Raw genomic sequence first — 20,100 nt, 5'->3', positions numbered from 1 at the left:
TGGTGCAATTTGTTCAGAAGAAAGGAGCTGCATTCATTGGAAGCTATCACAAAGAAAAGATTCACATCTGATTTCCACATCAATGTAATTAATGTGGTTTAAAACTCATTTTGATAGGCATAGCAGGTGAATGGGTTACAGCAGGAGGGCAAATTGCACTGGTTTTACTGTGAGTTTAATGTATGAAAGTTTGGAATGTGGCTTTTGTTCTTGTTACATACATTGCATCTATTGGATGAGGCAGGCTAGAAATTGAGCTCACGAAACATTTTAATTTTCTATACTATGCAAAGGAGTGGCATGCTGTTCACACGGCTGGTGGAATAAACAGTTACAAACCTTTAAAAACCCTTTAGCTATATATATACCTTTAGGTTTCTTAATACCTAAATGTATAAGTTCCTAATACAGTGTTTCTTCATGTTTTTTGGTACTGGTCATTGACCGTGTGTGTGTGTTGGTGTGTGTATACTGTGTGTGTGTATATATATATATACCCGGTCAGTGACCAGCACCAAAAAATGAACGAACACCGGAATAGGAACTATGTATATGTATGTGATGTGTGTGTGTGTGTGTGTATACACACACGTAGTCAATGACCACCACCAAAAAATGAACAAACACCGGAATAGAAACTTATACATAGGTATTAAGAAACCTAAAGGTATTAGCTATAACAAGAGCTTAAAACAATTATGGATCTGTGTTGTTCATGTGCCATCTAGTTTGAGTTGGGCTTTGTTTTCATTCTAGTTTTTCAGATTTATAATACCGAGGACTAGAAACCTCTCTGTGCCGAATATCCATCATATAATGGCATGCACAAATATGTTTCACTGAGCACAGTGGTCTTTAAATCGTGACCTGAATCCTATTGTTAGTCCCAAATTATTAGATCCATTGAATTAATGAGAAACTGGCAATTTGACACTTATATAAGTTTCATAGATTCAAGAGCTCTATTTGGGCCTGTGTGTTGCATTTCTTTGGGTTCCTCAGTGATAGCTGTGCCTTAGAAGGAAAGGGGGCGGGGGGGGGGGGGGACAAAAGGCAGGAAGCTGGATTCCTTTAAGACATGTATACCACCTTGTTTTGCAGTTCGCCCTCATGTCCAATGCATCCATCTGTATGTGTTGTCAAATAGTCTAAATCTTTTTGTGACAGAGGGTGCATCTATCCTGAGAATGCCATTTGACATCACTTTAACTGCAATGGCTTAGTGATATGATTATGGGAGTTGTGGTTTTACAAGTTGTAGTTTTGTTATGGAATCCCAGGATTTGTAGTTCACTGAAGCTACAAACCCTGGGATTCCATAACATTGATCCATGACAGTTAAAATGTTATCAATCTATATGCACCAATATTTTACCACCTGAATGAGGTTTAAAAATATTTTTTCTGGCTTGTTTGATCAGGTAAGAAAAGTATGTATCTTAGCCTTGCCTAACCTGTTTTTTTCTGGATGAAGACGGTTGAAGTTGTAAGCCAGTATTTTTGGAGAAGACCAGATTGGAGCAGACTAGTGTACTAAACGGGAAGCCAATGCCCCTTCTGCGCTGCCATATAAAATCCAGTTTCTCTGCTTTGAACTGGATTATATGGCAACGTAGACTCAAATCATCCAGTTCAAAACAGATAAAATGGATTATCTGCTTTGATAATCTGGATTATATGGCAGTGTAGAAGGGTCTTAAACCACTTTCAACCCTTTAAAAATAAGCTCCAACTTAAAAAGACAGTTCCTCATTGTTGTCCATATTTTTTTCAGATTACACTGGGCAGGCATTCTGGAAACTAGGCAGCAAAGGCAGATATCACTGGATAGCTGGTGATGGATTTATAAAGTTAAGGTTGGTTGGAGGTTCGGTTTGATGCTATGCATTAAAAAGGCTTTAAAGGAGGACTAGGAAAGAAACCCAGAGCTCTTGCTGCACGCATTGCTGGAGAAATCCCCCCCAGGCATCGTTGCACTTTAGAATTTTGTGTGCATCCGTGCTCCACTGGGGAGCATTGGCTTTCTACACCAGGTTAGAGGCACGATGTTTCAAAAAGGCTGAAGCAAGTGCTCATGTCAATCTCTTCCTTGAAAACCCACAGCCATCACCACACAGGCAAATGGATCCATGGGTGATATATGCTGGACAGTGCATTGCCGTAATGTTTGGATTGCACAGCAGCAGGTCATCAAAGTAGGAGCAGGTGTATAAATTTCAAAGATCACATACCTATCTAGCATAATATTCTGGTACTTGTCACTGCAAAATCCATTCATCACATCTTGCAGTACCTCAGTGAGGGCCAAAAGTGTGAATAGACCCTCCTGGAATTGAACCAAAGAGGCATTGCAGTGCAGTAAAGTGTTGGCTTTGATAGGGTAGAAATCACTACTGAGGGATGAGACTTCACCAAAGTAACAATTTACTATCTTCCTATCCAATGCAATGGCTGTAAGAATGGCTCCTAAATTCTACTACTGCCTCTTCATTGTGGACTTCTTTTGATTTGCATCACTTAGAATCTTTTACACAGCAGTTGGCTGGGGGATTTTGGGAAATGTCATCCAGAATGAAAATTTTGTAAGCCCAGTTTTTGAACTCCTTGTAGTAAGAGCAAGAAGAAGCTCTGATAGATTGGATAATTAATTAATTAGATGGATAAGTAGGAGACCAGGGAGACAGAGAGAACGCTTGAAGCAGGGACTGGGGCCTCTTCTACACAGGCATAAAATGTGGCTTAGAACTGGCACAAAATGCAAATACTGAGCCGCTTTAGACGGGGTAGACACCAGCCTGGCAGCCCAGCCATGCTGAAGCCAGTCCAGCACAGTTGGGAGTGGGTTTGGTTTCCACCCTCTGTGCCCCCACATTTGTCCCCAGGAAAAGAAAGAATTGTTTCCACCCTCCTCTACCTAGTTCTTTGCTATGTGACTACCAAAGGAAACTAGGAAGTGGGGGGGGGGGCTCTGTCTTTGCAGATACCTTTACCAGTCACATGGCACCAGGAAGAGAAGGCTGCATATCATATAGGTGCTTTTCCTTTCTTCTCCTGGGGAAAATCTGGGGTAAGGAGGGCAGGAAAAGACAGCTATCCCACCCCCCTGGGCTGCCCAGCACCCTGAGCATGGTCTGGTTGTGAAGACTACAGGATTTGGACCTTCCCTGAGTTTTTTTTACCCCAGGGTCCAGCTGCATTAAGCAATTTGTACTGCAAATTGTACTGCAAGGGTTGTACTGCAACAGCTTGCATGTGTGGACACACCAGAATGATGTGATATCCACATTGTAATATTTTGGCAGAGTAGATGCACCCTGGGACTTTAGATCAGAAACCTAGTACTTGAAAGAGGCTGCAGGTGGGGAAGAAATCAGATTTAGGAACTTAGGTAGCTTTTGCAGTGCTTCAAAGAGCAAATGAGGAAGCCATATACTCAATTCTTCACCAGTTGCATCAGCTGCTAGCAACTCAGATGTGGGGCAGGGACAACCATGATTTGAAGTCAAAGCCTTTTCTCTGTCTAACTCCTCTACTTACAGTTAGGTGAGTGAATTATAATAGTAGCATGTGCAGTTTCATACACGCTGGTGTGTTATTTTTGTCCTCTTTTTGCTGTTGTATAAATGGCCATTCATGGTTTGAAGGATCCTACAAGAGTTTGATGGGCATGTTCTACAGCTGGAGCTAAAGTATTTGCATGAGCGCTGTGATCTGAATGGTGTGTTGGTTTTCTTCCAAATTCAGACATTAAGAACTGCCAGATCTGCAGCTCTGTTTGTGATATCATCCTAAGCATCTGTACCACTGATGAGAGACAAGGTCATGACACCATGCCTTCTACACTTCCTTATCCTTTAGTAATCATTACAGCCCTGGACATTTTTCCTACTTAGTATTCGAAACCTCATCTTTCCTGCCTACAGCTCTTTGCTTCCCGCCAAAAGCATATTGCCCTTACTGCTGCTTGGCTCTGTGCTTTGCTTGCCAAACTGGCAGTTCTCTTGTCTCACAGAAGCTGCACAGTTTATGAAAATTCTGTTCACCGATCTTTCTCCGCCCAGACAGTGGCATGTACCTAATGATTTCATGATAGCACATCCAGTGCTCAGGGGAACTTCAGATATAAACTAGAAATAGGCAAGTAGCATTTTTTTCTTATTTTACACACATACAAGTGGAATCTCCTTTCCTCAACCTTCTCTTCTGCAGGCTAAACATGTCCAGCCCTTAAAGCAGCTCCTCATAGGGCTTGTTCTCCAGATCCTTGATCATTTTAGTCACCCTCCTCTGGACTTCTCAACATCTCTGTTAAATTGTGGTACCCAGAATTGGACACAGGTGTGGTCTGACCAAGGCAGAATAGAGGGGTAGCATGACTTCACTGTATCTAGACATTATACTCCTATTTATGCAGGCCAAAATCCCATTGGCTTTTTTAGCCGCCACATCACATTGTTGACTCATGGTTAACTTGTCCACGAGGACTCCATGATCTGTACGTATGCATATGTAGTAACGAAATATTGTAGTGATTTAGCCCAGCTAGTAATACACTCTTCCAGGATGTTTCATTTCATCATCCCCTTTCTACTCCAGGTTGTTCTCCTCTTCTCCAGCACTTGGTTTGCCTTTCTTGACCATGAAACAGACTCAATCTGACCAATCCAGTTTAGCCCCCCCCCCCCCTGAAAGTATGTTCTTCTGCTAATGCTCTAAACCTTGGGTTTGTCCCAAACTCTGGACAATCCTTGTTTTGTTAGTGATAAGGATATGTAAGTGGTGATATGAGAATTACCACAATGTTTCCTGTTCTTTCATAACTGCACACTTTGGCTATATTGACTAAAAAGCTTCACCCAGAAGGTCAGTTTAAATGTGCAAAATTAGTAAGAGGTTCAAATTTATTAGGTTGTAGTGCAGGACCTGTATTTTTTTGAGGTGTTCTTCATAGCACATGATGGGGAAATGTAGTCTTTGTGCATTTGTTAGCCTTCAGTTTTCAAGGTGTTGAGGAAACTCATCCTATCCATGCACTTCCTTTACAATATTGCTATCCAGAGAGTTGAGTCCTAAGAGTTGAATGACGAGACGAGTCTCATTCTGGAGACCGTAATCAATTACATTTGGCCTTTAGAGATTCTGGAAGAGGGAGATAAAGATCAGCTTGTGGTTCAGCTGGTGGAGCTGAGTACATTCCCTCCCCCAATGCACTGGCAACAAACACTACTATTCTGGTTGATTTATAAAGAAGAGGTAGAGATCCACCTATTTCCTAGGTCCCAGCATCTGTTGTGTTCTCTTTGTAAAGCCTTGGGAACGGTTTAACTGTTGAGTGAGGAGCTAAACTGAGCTGATAAGCAATACATGGTGCAAGGGATATGGCCCAAAGGTTTTTCGTGAAGAGTGAAAAGATCCAGACCAAAAAAGTCACTTCTAGCTTTATCATTTTATAATATTAATGAACTGTGTGAAGGGGGGAAATAAAATGTATTTTGGGTCCTCTTTTTATCTATAGATTTAATGTTGGGTATCTTGAGTCCTCTGCATTCTTGCATTTACACATTTATTCTTACTGTTAATAGGGAAACAATTCAGCTCTTTTCTGTTCGCAAATTTTATTTTCCTTATCTGTGATACTATGTTTGGATAAGGTCATACAGCAGAACAGGATCCTCTACTTTCCAATCACATGGGTATTTTTCTGGCATGATATTTATCTATAGTGAAGAAAAATAGGAATGCACCTCAGTCCATCCTCAGTTGCAGTCCTCTTGTCTCATCAGCTCAGTGTCTTTGTTCCAGCATCTGACAGTTTGTTCTATGCAGGCTTAGTGTTTTCTTATCCTGGTTTCACCTCTTTCCTTCCATCTCTTGCATTTTTCTTGTTGTTTGGTTTAAGAACTGTAGTTCTTAAAAGAGTTCTTAAAACTCCGTCACAATCGGACTCCACTGTCCCCAGGCTATGAAAGAAAGTGCCACCCAATGCATTTTAAGCATGAAGCAAAATGGCTGTGAGTCTGCTGTTCTTTCATTCAACCAGGGAAAATGCATTGCACACGCACAGCAAGGCTTCTCTTTGAGAATCCTTAGCTTTATAGTTTCCCCATAGTTCAGCCACATAAATGGCTAAGTGGAGCTAGGCAAATGGATCCGTGAATCCATTTAGCAACACATATTCCATACATCTATTCACACATTCTTTACACCATATCCATCTACAAATTCTTTCTCAGTGTGTGAATATGTGGATGGGAGTGTGGGTTGCATATATGAGAGAAAAATAGCATGAGATCTGGATTTGACCTGTGCAGACAAACACATATACTTCCATTCCTCTACTACAGGCATGGGCAAACTTCAGCCCTCTGGGTGTTTTGGATTTCAACTCCCAAAATCCCTAACAGCCTACTCACTGTTAGGAATTATAGAAGTTTGCCCATGCTCGCTCTACCATGTATGGGTGGAAATTTTCTGACTGTGTATAGATTTGCAGACCTTATGTCCATCCATGCATAATACTTTGTCTTAAAGCTATCCATTCACAAAATTAAATAATGCAAAAGGGAAGAGGTGGCTTAAGAATGAAAAGAATCTTCAAAGAACTTCTCATCCTGAATGGGAAAGAAATCTTATTTAAAAAGTGTCCATTGCAGAATATTTTTTTATGTTTTGGGATTAATTTTTGAAAATTTCAGAAAGTTTTTTTGTACAGAAAATGTTTGTTTTGGGAAGTGGTGTTGTATTTTGCCATATATATATATATATATAGATAGAGAGAGAGAGAGAGAGAGAGAGAGAGAGAGAGAGAGAGAGAGAGAGAGAGAGAGAGAGAGAGAGAGAGAGAGAGAGAGAGAGAGAGAGAGAGAGAGAGAGAGAGAGAGAGAGAGAGAGAGAGAGAGCTCAAACTTGATACACTTTTCACTCAGGCAATCATTTTATGTCCTGATTTCCCCCAAAAAGGGCTGCTTATGAGATAGATGCAATACAAATTTTCATAAAACTATTCAGAGATGCTGAGAAACCACCCCTACCTACAACCCCCTCCCATGGTCTTGCTCAGCAGAGAGAAAACTTTTAATATTTTGTTGGTCTTCTCAGCAAGAATGAAAAGGATAATGATTTTCACTCCTAGTGTGGTTCAAACCCCCTCTTGCCTTCCCAAAACCAACTGATTGGTGGGAATTAAGGAAGTGAAGCTGCAAATAAAGATTGCCCATCTCCCCTGCTGTGGAGCTATTCTTTGCCAATCAACTGAGCAGTTCATGGGGAAATTTAACCCTTCCCTCCTCTGTTTAGAGAAATGATTGCCCCCATTAAAATAATTTCTCAGAACTTTTTATTGGCATGATTTTATCACAATTTGGGGGTAGTCAGGATAAATGTTCATTTTTCTTTGGTTTCTTTGCAATGCTACGTAGCAAGAGAGGGTACAACCATGCTCTCCCATTGTTCAGCAGATTGGCAGGAGAAAACACAAGCCAAACAGTGGATTGCATGTAGCCTGTAAAGAGCAAGTTGTTTGCTTCTGAACCAGAGATAGAAGCAAAATGCACATGTCTTGGATTCTGTGCATATTGACTGGTGAATACACAAAATACAATTGATACACAAGATTGCCCGAGGTCTGTTAGAGACATACGCAATATTTGGAGAGTGAACAAAATCAAAATCCCCCAAAGCTTGTTGGAGAGTGTATGTGTATTGAATGGAAAATGTGCACAGTTCATGAACAGATTGGCTGCATCTCAACAACATTTATGAGCAATACACTGGAATGTTCTGCCTGATCAGTCTGGGTTGGCTTCTCCTTTTAATAAAAACAGGTGCAGTAACCAGAAACTCGTAGGCTTGGCATTCCATTTGAACTAGGACTTCTTGCCTATTTGGGTGGCATTTAGATATTGTTCTAAGTTGTTTTTTCCTGCTTATTGTAGCCCATCGCGCTGAGATGACTATGCAAGCAGATGTGATCAGGCACTGGCAATGATATACCAGAATTCTCTACTGTCTCTGGATTATTGAGAATAGGAATCCACAAAAAAGTGGGTTCAACGCAACAGTGCCCAGAGAAAGTAACATGTCAAAGCTGATTGGCTAGCTAGTATTTTGAGCTCCTTCTGGCAGCTTCTTTCCTGGCTTTTGCTTCTTTTGCAAATCCCTATTTCATCTTGGTTGATCTTCTTATTCTGTTATTTCTGTATCTACTTCTAATAGATATAGAAGTGGCGCAGTGAATTAAATTGCTGAGCTGCTGAACTTGCTGACTGAAAGGTCGGTGGTTCGAATCCAGGGAGCGGGGTAAGCTCCTGCTGTTAGCCTCAGCTTCTGCCAACCTAGCAGTTCGAAAACATGCAGATGTGAGATGCGAGTAGATAGGTACTACTCTGGCGGGAAGGTAATGGCACTCCATGCGGTCATGCTGGCCACATGACCTTGGAGACATCTACAGACAATGCTGGCTCTTCAGCTTGGAAATGGATATGAGCACCACACCACCACCCAGAGTCGGACATGACTAGACTTAATGTCAGGAGAAAACCTTTACCTACCTAGTTCTAATACTATGTGTGGCTGTCTATCTAATTTGAGAGCCAGTGTAGTATTGTAGTTTTAGTGTGACGCTGCAACTTTTGGGACCATACAACCCCTTGTTTGCTCATGAAACCCCAATTGGGTGAGCCTGCGTTAAGTGACACACTCTCAGCCCCAGGGCCTTTCCACACAGCCATCTAGCTCAGAATATAAGGCAGAAAATCCCACAATATCTGCTTTGAACTGAGTTATCTGAGTCCACACTGCCATATATTCCAGTTTAAAGCCGAAAATGTGGGATTTTATTCAGCTATGTGGAAGAGGCCCCAGAAAACCCCATTGTAGGTTCATCTACATTACCATAAGTTGGAAATGGTATACAACAACAAACAAATTCTGATTCCCTATGTTTAAAAAATACCTATGTCATTCACTTTTGTTCTTTTTAATGGTTCCAGTTGAGAAAGAGACAGATGTTTCTCTAAAGAAGAAGAAAATAAAACATTAGAGTTCTTATTTTGAATTCCACAATAAAAGGAAAACAGGATACAAATATACTAAATGCATATGCACAAACTGGAAGGGAGGTTTCCGTTCTGACAACCTAGTTCAAGAAGGAAAGTTCAGAAAATTTCAGTTTACCTAGTTTCCAATAGAATATATTTCCCCCCTTACTACAAAAATTAAGAACAATTATGATACCTTATTATTCATACCAGGGTGTATACACACACATACACACATTTCAAATTTCTGGCAATTGTTTCTTAAACAACAATGGATTTAGAGTGACACCCAAACACGATATAGAATGGAATAACTTTATTGACATTATGCTATTGCACAACAAAATGAAATTCCTTCTCCAGCACACACCTCAAAATAAATCACTCATCCCTCCACACCCCAACCACCACCACCAAGCCAATGCCACATCAATGCAAAACCAAGGAGTTCAACATAGCACAGCTCTAGGATAAAAGCTAGCCTGTTTGTCCTTGTCTTTGTCATGGAACTTCTCACCTTCCATTGTAGAAGTTTCTAAGGAAAAAACTGTTAATCTATGACAGCATAAAAAGTAAAAGAGCTTTAATACTGTAGATTTCAATCCACGAGAAACTGTTGAATATCTTCAAGAATTCTAGTCTGTTAGCAGAGTTATGAGCAGAGAGACAAATGTTTCTTGGCATATGACATATATTAATACATAGTTCTTCACAACCAGTGATGTATTCTAACTTTAAAGGAACTGACACTTGATGAAAGATTTATTGTGTTCACACTTCCGAATACAGACCAGGCTGACAGACCTATATCATCACGCAGAGCTAATTGAGGGTTTATGGCCAGTGTCAGAAACTACATCTTTCTGTCTTATTATAACGTGATCTTACATCTACACATACTGATAATATACATTGTTTTGATATTATTTGTTGAAGGTTTCCCCTGTATTTCTCCCTGAATTTATGCTAATACCATTGGTATGTATGTAGCTGAAGAAGTAGATTGCAGTTCATGGAAGCTTATTTATTTATTGTGTCAGAAGTGAATTGAGAATACAATTTATAATGTACAGAAAAACCACAAACAAATTTTAAAACTTGGGCATTATACTAAATTTCCTTTTACCAGAAGCTGACTACTTGGAGTGCCTTGGTGCTGCTGTAAGAAGGTCCTCCATTGTGCATGTGGCAGGGCTCAGACTGCATTGTAGTAAGTGGTTTGCTCTTCTCCACACTCGCATGTCGTGGACTCCACTTTGTAGCCCAATTTCTTAAGGTTGGTTCTGCATCTCATGGTGCCAGAGCACAGTCTGTTCAGTGCCTTCCAAGTCACCCAGTTCTCTATGTGCCCAGGAGTGAGTTTCTCATCTGGTATCAGCCATTGATTCAGGTTCCGGGTTTTAACTTGCCACTTTTGGAGTCTTGCTTGCTGAGATGTTCCTTTGAGTATTTCTGTAGATCTTAGAAAGCTGTTTCTTGATTTAAGGTGTTGGCATGCTGGTTGGTATCCGAACAGAAAATGGGCCAGAGATGTCAATGCCTTGGTCCTTTCATTACAGGCTGCTACTTTCCAATAGAAGTCAGGTAGTGCAATACTGACTAAACAGTATAATTTCTCCAGTGGTGTAGGGTGTCGATATCCTGTGATAGTGTGGCGTGTTCCATTAAGAGCTATATCTACTGCTTTAATGTGGTGAGATGCATTCCACACTGGGCATGCATATTCAGCAGCAGAGTAGCAAAGCACAAGGGCAGATGTCTTCACTGTATCTGATTGTGATCCCCAGATTGTGTCTGTCAGCTTTCGTATGATATTATTATAGCACCCATTTTTTGCTTGATATTCAAGCAGTGCTTTTTTAGGTCAGAGCACTGTCCAGAGTAACTGCCAGGTATTTTGGTGTGCTTCAATGCTCCAGTGGGATTCCTCCCCAGGTAATCCTTAGAGCTCGAGATACTTGTTTGTTCTTAAGATGAAAAGCACACATCTGTATTTTAGATGAATTAGGAATCAACTGGTTTTTCCTGTAATAGACAGTAAAAGCACTTAAAGCTTTGGAGAACTTTTGTTCAAGCATTTCAAAGTTCCTTGCTTAAGCGGTGATGGCACGATCATCAGCATAGATAAAACTCTTTGTCTCTTCTGGCAATTGCTGGTCATTTGTGTAAATGTGAAATGTTGATGGAGCAAGCACGCTCCCCTGAGGCAGGCCATTCTTCTGTTTTCATTCATCTGCTTCTCTGACCCTGGAACTCAACAAAAAAGCTTCTGTTTTGTAGCAGGTTTCCTATGAAGTGGGTGAGGTGGTAGTCCTTTGTGATATTTTTTTTTTCTGGGGAAGGCGATGATTTACAGTATCATAAGCTTATTTTAGCATGGAAGCTCATACTAAAATAAAACAGCCTTAAAAGTGTTAGAAGATTCCTCTATTGCCTCCCTTTCATCTTCTCATAGAATCAAAGAGTTGGAAAAGACCACAAGGGCCATCCATTCCACCTCCCTGCCATGCAGGAAAATACAGTCAAAGCACCCCCAAAAGATGACCACCCCACACCTCCAGAAAAGGAGTCTCCACCACACTCTGTTCACTGGGGAACAGCTCTTACCATCAGGAAATGCTTCCTAATGCTTAGATGGGATCATCTTTTTTGTAATTTGAATTCATTGCCCCCTCCTCAATATGACATCCTTTCAAATGCTTAAACATGATCATCACACCCTTTCTGAGCCTTTTCTGAAAGCTAAACATATCTGGACTAGAGTCAGCATAGCCTAAGCTAGCCCAGTCAATGGAGAAGGATTCTGGGAGGTACTGTCCAACAACATCTGGAAATCCATGGGTTGTTTGATCCAGGAATATATGTGCACAGGGCCGGCCCAAGGAAATTTTCAAGTGTAAGCGAAACAGGATTTTGGTGCCCCCCCCCCCCCCAAAAAAAAACCAATCACCGAGAAATAAAAGGTAGAAGGTAGAGGTGAATAGAATGGATAAAAGAGTTTACCTTGCAACCAGAAGTTTATTAACAACATTATGTTCATATAGTAACATTACATAGAATTAACACCAATCTTGCATTTTAATAAATAAATATTTTAATAAACTTTGCAACAATTTTAATTTTTTTGTTATTTCTAGTCTACACACAAGTACTACACAAAGGTTTCCTGGTCATGATATCTCTTCAGAAGATTTTTCAGACTTCGGACTAGCTTCAGATCAGTTTTGTTTGGGAGAACGGAGCCCCAGGAGAATAGACACTTCCTTTCTCAGGAAGTGAACTCTTGTCCTTCAGAAGTGCCACGCCAGCGTGGACCATTGTAATGGGTGCAGCAAAGCAGGGGAAATCCAGTCATGAATCAATCAGGGCCAGCTAACACCTCCCAACAAAGTATTCCCATCATCAAAGTCTGGTAAATCCTCTGTTTTCTCACGGCCACAGACGGCAGAAGCACATACCATATCGCAAAGAACACCACTCTGAAAATGGGAATTCCAGACAGGAAACAATCAGGGCCAGCTAACACCTCCCAACAAAAAATTCACTCAGAGAGGAAACAGCCTGGCTGTAAATCTGCAAAGCCATTACATCCTTATCATTTTTCCTAATTGCAGCATTCATACTTGCCTCTAACAGACAAAAAAAAATCAGAAATATTGTATATTCACAACCTTTAAGAAATAATATCCCCTGATGGCACAGCATGTGAAAGCGCTGAGCTGCTGAAATTCTGGACTGAAAGGCCGCAGCAGATTTGAATTGGGGGACCAGAGTGAGCCCTCACTGTTAGCCCCAGCTTCTGCCAACCCAGAAGTTCAAAAACATGCAAATGTGAGTGCATCAATAGGTACTGCTCCAGCGGGAAGGTAACGCTGCTCCATGCAGTCATCCCACATGACCTTGGAGGAGTCTACGGACAACGCTGGCTCTTTGGCTTAGAAATGGAGATGAGCACCAAACCCCAGAATCAGACATGACTGGACTTAATGTCAGGGGAAAAACATTTACCCTTTAGGGTTGTTGTATGTCTTTCGGGCTGTGTGGCCATGTTCCAGAAGTATTCTCTCCTGACGTTTCGCCCACATCTATGGCAGGCATCCTCAGAGGTTGTGAGGTATCCATACCTCACAACCTCTGAGGATGCCTGCCATAGATGTGGGTGAAACGTCAGGAGAGAATACTTCTGGAACATGGCCACACAGCCCGAAAGACATACAACAACCCTGTGATCCCGGCCATGAAAGCCTTCGACAACATGTTTACCCTTTACCTTAACTACCACCAGTTCCTCAATACTTTATTTCCCATACCACCATACTTCGCCACAACAAAGCGTGGTCGGGCACAACTAGTATATATAATATATAATTATTAAAACTATAAATCCCAGCAACTACAACTCCCTACTCAATTAATTAATTAACAAAACATTCAGTCACCAACTACAACTCCCAAAACAAGGGATTAAACATTAAACATGTACAGTAGAGTTTCACTTATCCAACATAAGTAGGCCGGCAGAACGTTGGATAAGCAAATATGTTGGATAATAAGGAGAGATTAAGAAAAAGCCTATTGAACATCAAAATAGGTTATGATTTTACAAATTAAGCACCAAAGCATCATGTTGGACAACAAATTTGACAGAAAAAGTAGTTCCATGCATAGTAATGCTATGTAGTAATTACAGTGGAGTCTCACTTATCCAACACTCGCTTATCCAATGTTCTGGATTATCCAACGCATTTTTGTAGTCAATGTTTTCAATATATCGTGAGAGGGCCAGCTAACACCTCCCAACAAAGTATTCCCATCATCAAAGTCTGGTAAATGCTCTGTTTTCTCACGGCCACAGACGGCAGAAGCACATAACATATCGCATAGAACACCACTCTGAAATCAGGGGAATTCCATACAGGAAACAATCAGGGCCAGCTAACACCTCCCAACAAAAAATTCACTCAGGGAGGAAACAGCCAGGCTTTAAAGCTGCAAGGCCTTTACATCCTTATCATTTTTCCTAATTGCAGCATTCATACTTGCCTCAAACAGACAAAAAAAAACCAATCAGAAATATTGTATATTCACAACCTTTAGGAAATAATATCCCCTGATGGCACAGCGTGTGAAAGCGCTGAGCTGCTGAAATTCTGGACTGAAAGGCCGCAGCAGATTTGAATTGGGGGACCAGAGTGAGCCCTCACTGTTAGCCCCAGCTTCTGTCAACCCAGAAGTTCAAAAACATGCAAATGTGAGTGCATCAATAGGTACTGCTCCAGCGGAAAGGTAACGTCGCTCCATGCAGTCATCCCACATGACCTTGGAGGAGTCTACGGACAACGCTGGCTCTTTGGCTTAGAAATGGAGATGAGCACCAAACCCCAGAATCAGACATGACTGGACTTAATGTCAGGAGGAAAACATTTACCCTTTAGGGTTGTTGTATGTCTTTCGGGCTGCGTGGCCATGTTCCAGAAGTATTCTCTCCTGACGTTTCGCCCACATCTATGGCAGGCATCCTCTGAGGTTGTGAGGTCTGTTGGAAACTAAGCAAGAGAGGTTTATACATCTGTGGAAGGTCCAGGGTGCGAGAAAGAATTCTTGTCCGTTGGAGGCAAGTGTGAATGTTGCAATTAATCACCTTGATTAGCAGTGAAAAGCCTTGCAGCTTCAAGGTCTGGCTGATTCCTACCTGTGGGAATCCTTTGTTGGGAGGTGTTACCTGGTTGTTTCATGTCTGGAATTCCCGTTTTCAGAGTTTGTTTCTTTATTTACTGTCCTGATTTTAGAGTTTTAAAATGCTGTTTGCCAGATTTTGTTCATTTTCATGGTTTCCTCCTTTCTGTTGATATTGTCCACTTGCCTCCTCCTTGCCCAATTCTCCCTTCCTGGACGCGGCCGCAGGTCGCCAGGGCGAGCTGCGGCCGCGTCCAGGAACGAAGGGAGGTTTGGGCGATCTCTGCTGTGTGCGTGCACACAGCAGGGATCGCCCAATTCTCCCTTCCTGGACGCGGCCGCAGGTCGCCAGGGCGAGCTGCGGCCGCGTCCAGGAACGAAGGGAGGTTTGGGCGATCTCTGCTGTGGCGCTATGGGCTGCTGTCGACGCCTCGACAGCGCCCCTAGCGGCCAGCGCCCGAGGCCGCCGCTTCAGCAGCCTCATATGTCCAACCGGCCCTGTATGTGCACAAAACATGTAAGTGTGGAAGTCTTATGTTTGTTGTACACTTTAAAAAAACCCTCTCATCATGATATCATCATTACAGTTCCTTAAAGTATCTGTTTAAATTCAGGTGTGATCATATGCTTATACAGTATAAGGTTCATCCCTTTTAGCTTTCTCCCCGGCAGTGAACAATGCTTCTACCTCCGGCCTGAGTGTAACCAGCTTTTTCCACCTGCAGACCCTTGAGGAAGAGACATTGTGTTTTGTTACTTAAAGCACTGCCTTCAGTGCTGCTTGGTTGGTTATTATTGTTTTTGGGTGGATGGGTTTGCTTGCTGTTTCTACATTGCACACACTTCCTTCTTTCCCTGTTCGCCTATGTCACGCAAAGGAAGGCACACAGAACTGACAGGTTTCCCTCCAAGCAAATAGAAGACTCTGCTGCCTTCAGGGCTCTGACCTTTTCCTCACATTAAATGGAAAAGAGACTCGACTTGCCACGCATGGGGCTTTATATGACTACTGCATATCCTGCTAAAAAACAACAAAGCGTCATGTGGGGGCCTGAAGGCTACTGCATGTATGATGTAAGCCTACATAGACTACAATCCACTTCATCAGATGAGTTAAATGTTCTTCTCATCTAAAGGCATGTACACATGTTGAAGGTAGGTGGGATTGTAAGTAGCGAGGAGGAATCAAGGCAGGGACAATGTGCTCAGAAGTTGATTGCATGCAAAAGAAGCAGAGTGACTGTTCCCTATAATAGTAATGTGTTGTAAGACAGCCAATTTAGCAATGTTGAGTTAATGCCGTGTAGTAGAAAAGCAAGCCATTGCCTCTATGAGATTCAGATACCATATATACTCGAGTATAAGCCAACCTGAATATAAGCCAAGGCATCTAATTTTACCACAAAAAACTGGGTAAACTTATTGACTCGAGTATAAGATGAGGGTGGGAAATGCAGTAGCTACTGGTAAATTTCAAAAATAAAAATAGAGAACAACAAAATTACATTAATTCAGGCATCAGTAAGTTAAATGTTTTTGAATATTTACATAAAACTAATTTGAGATACAGTAGAGTCTCACTTATCCAACTTAAACGGGCCTGCAGAACGTTGGATAAGTGAAATGTTGGATAATAAGGAGGGATTAAGGAAAAGCCTATAAAACATTGAATTACATTATGATTGTACAAATTACACACCAAAACATGTTTTACAACAAATTGGCAGAAAAAAGCAGTTCAATACACGGTAATGTTATATAGTAATTACTGTATTTATGAATTTAGCACCAAAATATTGCAATGTATTGAAAACATTGACTAAAAATAATTGACTACTAAAAGGCCGACTGCGTTGAATAATACAGAACGTTGGATAAGTGGAGGTTGGATAAGTGAGAGACTACTGTAATAATAAGACTTTAATAAGATAAGACTGTCCAGCTCTGATTACCTATATACTCGAGTATAAGCCAACCCGAATATAATCTGGCCAGGACCCTCACTTGATTATAAGCTGAGGGAGACTTTTTCAGCCATAAAAAAGGGCCGAAAAACTTGGCTTATACTCAAGTATATACATAGAATCGAACTTGCTGAATTTAGTTGTGGTTATGCATGGTACTGTTACTGGAAGAGTTTAGAAAAGTTACTTTTTATATTGTGGCCCTCAAAACTCTTCCAGCTTCTGCAGGGCTCTGAGTGTTGTAATCCAAAAAGGTAACTATTCCCATTTATGTATCTTTAGCTTCTGTTCTCCTTGATCTATGGATTGGAATGAGACTTGAGAATGGAACTCTTTGGCCCACTTGGGTCTCTCCCAGAGTTCTACCCAGTCGTGGTCCCTACCCTTCCAAGAATAATTTCCCCTTATTCTTTGCAACTTGGTGCTGGCCCATTTCTTCAACTGAAACAGTGTTTTTTTCTTACATTATCCTACTTTTTTTCATCTTACATAATCTAATATCTCTTTTCAATCACTGATGATGACGCCAATGCACAGATTCTGCTGTTATCATTTCTTTGGGGCAAAATATATCTAAGCTTTTGGGTTCTTCATCACCTTCCTTTTCAAATAATTGGTGGCAACCCCCTCCCCTCACTCCTGTTGTGAAATTGTATTTGGGGTCTGAACCCCAGCTTAAAACACTCAGCAGTATAATCAGTGCAGCAAGATTGTGTGTAAAGATGGAGCATGTGGGAGCCAGGGGGTGGGAGGAACACAGGTCTTGGCTTCACTGGCAGCATGGAGTGGAAGGGGTTAGCTCTGTATTGGGAAACTCCAGCGAACCAGCGAATGGCTTGCATCTTCCTCAGGCACTGCGTATGCAGAGTGGAGAGGCTCACGTCTTGACAGCTGCAGCAGTTCTGGGGTAGCAGAAGCATGCCTCTCTTCCGTCGTTCTTTAATGGCTGGACCTAGAAGATGCTTCTCATCACTCTGAGGGCTCCCCCACCCCCCACTGATGCTCTTTCATCCTTCTCCACCCCCCACCCCTCAGTGCAATTTCTCTTCGGATAGCAGGTCTCTCTCCCCCCACCCTCTCTTAGTCCATTTCTAGATGATCGCTCTCCCTGGCTATTTTTCATGCTCTGCTGAGTGCTGTTGCTTCCTTTCACGGCCCAGCTGCCTGTCTCACTTTGCCTTGCCTCGTGAAGATTTATGGAACTGCAGTAATAAACTGTGTTTGAGCGATTCTCTTTTCCGATAATCCTCAGGCGAGCACCCAACTGGGTGGGTGTGATTTGAGCAAGGCTGCAATCATGTCCAGTCTGGGACCCCTCCCCATCCTGGTGGTGTCAGCAGCTGCCAGTGAGGCATTGGCAGCACTACGGACCTAGCCAGGTTTTCTGTGATTGCTTTTTTGGAAGGAGGAAGACGCTTCGTGACCTGTCCTGTTTTCTCATGTAAAGACCTGCCACTTATCTTTCTGAGAAAGCGGGCTCCACGCTGCATTCCCTTTCTGTACCCGGTAGCATCCTCAGGTGTGATTTCCACAGAATAGGCAATCTGCCTTTACTGCAGGTAAACGGGTACTGAATGGATGAATCAGTACAGGAGAGCTTTCATCCATCACCTGCTTCAGTTAAGCTCTCCGATGCAATTCCTTTTCTGGAAGGATTTTATCTTGGTGTTGCTTCAGCTTTGTTCCTGACTTTGGATTGACTCTTTCAAGACAAAACCTTTCGTCATCCCCGTGGGCTGCAACTTGGGAACAGTTGGAGTGGCATTGAGCCATCTTGCTTGGAGCTCCTCCTGAATTGTCTACAGGGTAAGGAGAAAGGGAAATGTTTTAATTAGCCCTCTGGACAAATTTAGGCCTTTGTGCTTGTACTAATATCTTTCAACCTGCTTTCCCACCCCCCCACCCTTCACCTACCTCTTTACTATACCTTTCCCAGTGTGATTCATTCATACATCTCTTGTTTCCACTTTTCAACCCAGTCAGTTGTTTTGTTCTAAGTGGGGTATGAAAAACTACGAGGACTTTCTGGGGTGTAGTTTATTGCTAGGCAACTACTCTCTCCGCCCTTCATCTGGCATAAAATGGCTGCCTGGGGACAGAATTTGGTGGGACAGAAGGGGCGTTGCAGCCCAGCTCCACCTTGCCACTATTGCTTTCACTAAACCAGTAATAGAGCATTTGCAGTTGTGTTCAACATCTGGTGGAAAGGAAATCAAAATCTTAGGAAACTCTTACTTCCTTCATTCCTAGTTAGCATGGCCAGGGCTCTTGAAGAACAGGGCCACACCTTTGCCTATCTATGTCACAAAATATCATCTTCGCCATTTTCAATTAGCCCATATAAGCATTGCTCCACAAATTACAAATTGCATCTCTTTTCTCTTATGGATAATTGCTATAGGGAATTGCTGGCATTGCAAGTATGTCTCAAAATGCTGAAAGTGGCATCTATAGATTGCAGAGAACAGATACATATTCAAGACAGAATGTATGAAGAACCTCTGTATTTGCTGGCGTTTGAAGCATGCAACCCTGAGGCTGAATAGTCTTTGGAAAAGCACTGCAGCCCATGCCATCCCTCTGGCATTGGAGAGGTTAAGCCCACTCTTGTTGGAGGAGGGGGAGGGAATAGAGACTGAAATGCTTCTCCTTTCCCCCTCTTTTTGTGTTTCTGTTACATTGTCGGGGCAGAGGGGGAGAATGCCCATCTCTTTGGTACTCAAATCACTTCTGGCATTGCGCATAGAACTTGGCCATTAGCCACTGAGATTGATGCTGAGCCTAGTGAGGGTGGTCTGTAGGCTGGGCAGAGCCCTGGGCAACTTGCCATTCTTCATAGAGCATGATGGGACTCTAAGAGCTTTTGGCAGCTAGAAGGGATCGGGGGAGGAGAAGTTGGCAAAGGTGGACAGTTCCACGTGAGGAGGTGGAATGGGGGAGTTATATTTAGGCAGGAAGCTGAAGGCTGGTATGAGAAAAATGGAAGGTAGATGGGCAATCTGTGCATTCAGGCTTCTGTGTTATTTATGACCTTAACATTGTGATAGCAGCAATTCATTCAACAGCAGTCAGCTTCAGCATGAGGTCACTGCTTCAGTTGCAAGATATTTGCCCCAAATCTGGAGCCTATCAAGTGGTCTGCTATGCTTCTATCATGTGAAGTAATGTTCCTAATGTGAAATGGAGCCTGTTTCACTCCAGGGCACACCCACAACATTTTGGGTGTCTAGCGTGAAATATTCAAATGGCACCTTCCCCCATTCCATCATTTCCAATGAGTAATAGTTCACTGAGAAGTACTATTGGACAAGCCCAATATATTACATACGTTAGGTTAAGTCTATATCTCCAGTACTTTTACTGGTACCCAAATCTACCATGTGAATGGCTAGTCCTACTGGTAGGACTGCATCTGTACTGAA

The 20,100-nt window shown here is 42.2% G+C and overlaps 1 protein-coding gene across 14 annotated transcripts in view; it reads left to right on the top strand.

Moving 5' to 3' along the window:
- srcin1 (SRC kinase signaling inhibitor 1) overlaps positions 1 to 20,100 on the top strand; it is a 366,662-nt gene that overhangs the window by 120,997 nt on the left and 225,565 nt on the right. Inside the window, exon 1 of one of the 14 annotated variants that reach the window (XM_062984348.1) lies at positions 15,327 to 18,484. The exons of the other annotated variants lie outside the window; for them this stretch is intronic. The gene's annotated coding sequence lies outside the window, so the exon portion shown is untranslated. Of the gene's footprint in view, positions 1 to 15,326; positions 18,485 to 20,100 lie in introns of those variants that run through there. 14 annotated transcript variants of the gene reach the window in all.

The sequence above is a fragment of the Anolis carolinensis genome, chromosome 6, assembly GCF_035594765.1.
Source record: "Anolis carolinensis isolate JA03-04 chromosome 6, rAnoCar3.1.pri, whole genome shotgun sequence".
Taxonomy (NCBI): domain Eukaryota; kingdom Metazoa; phylum Chordata; class Lepidosauria; order Squamata; family Dactyloidae; genus Anolis; species Anolis carolinensis.
The sequence above is the reverse complement of the archived record's forward strand: the minus strand, read 5'-3'. Positions and strand labels throughout refer to the sequence as shown.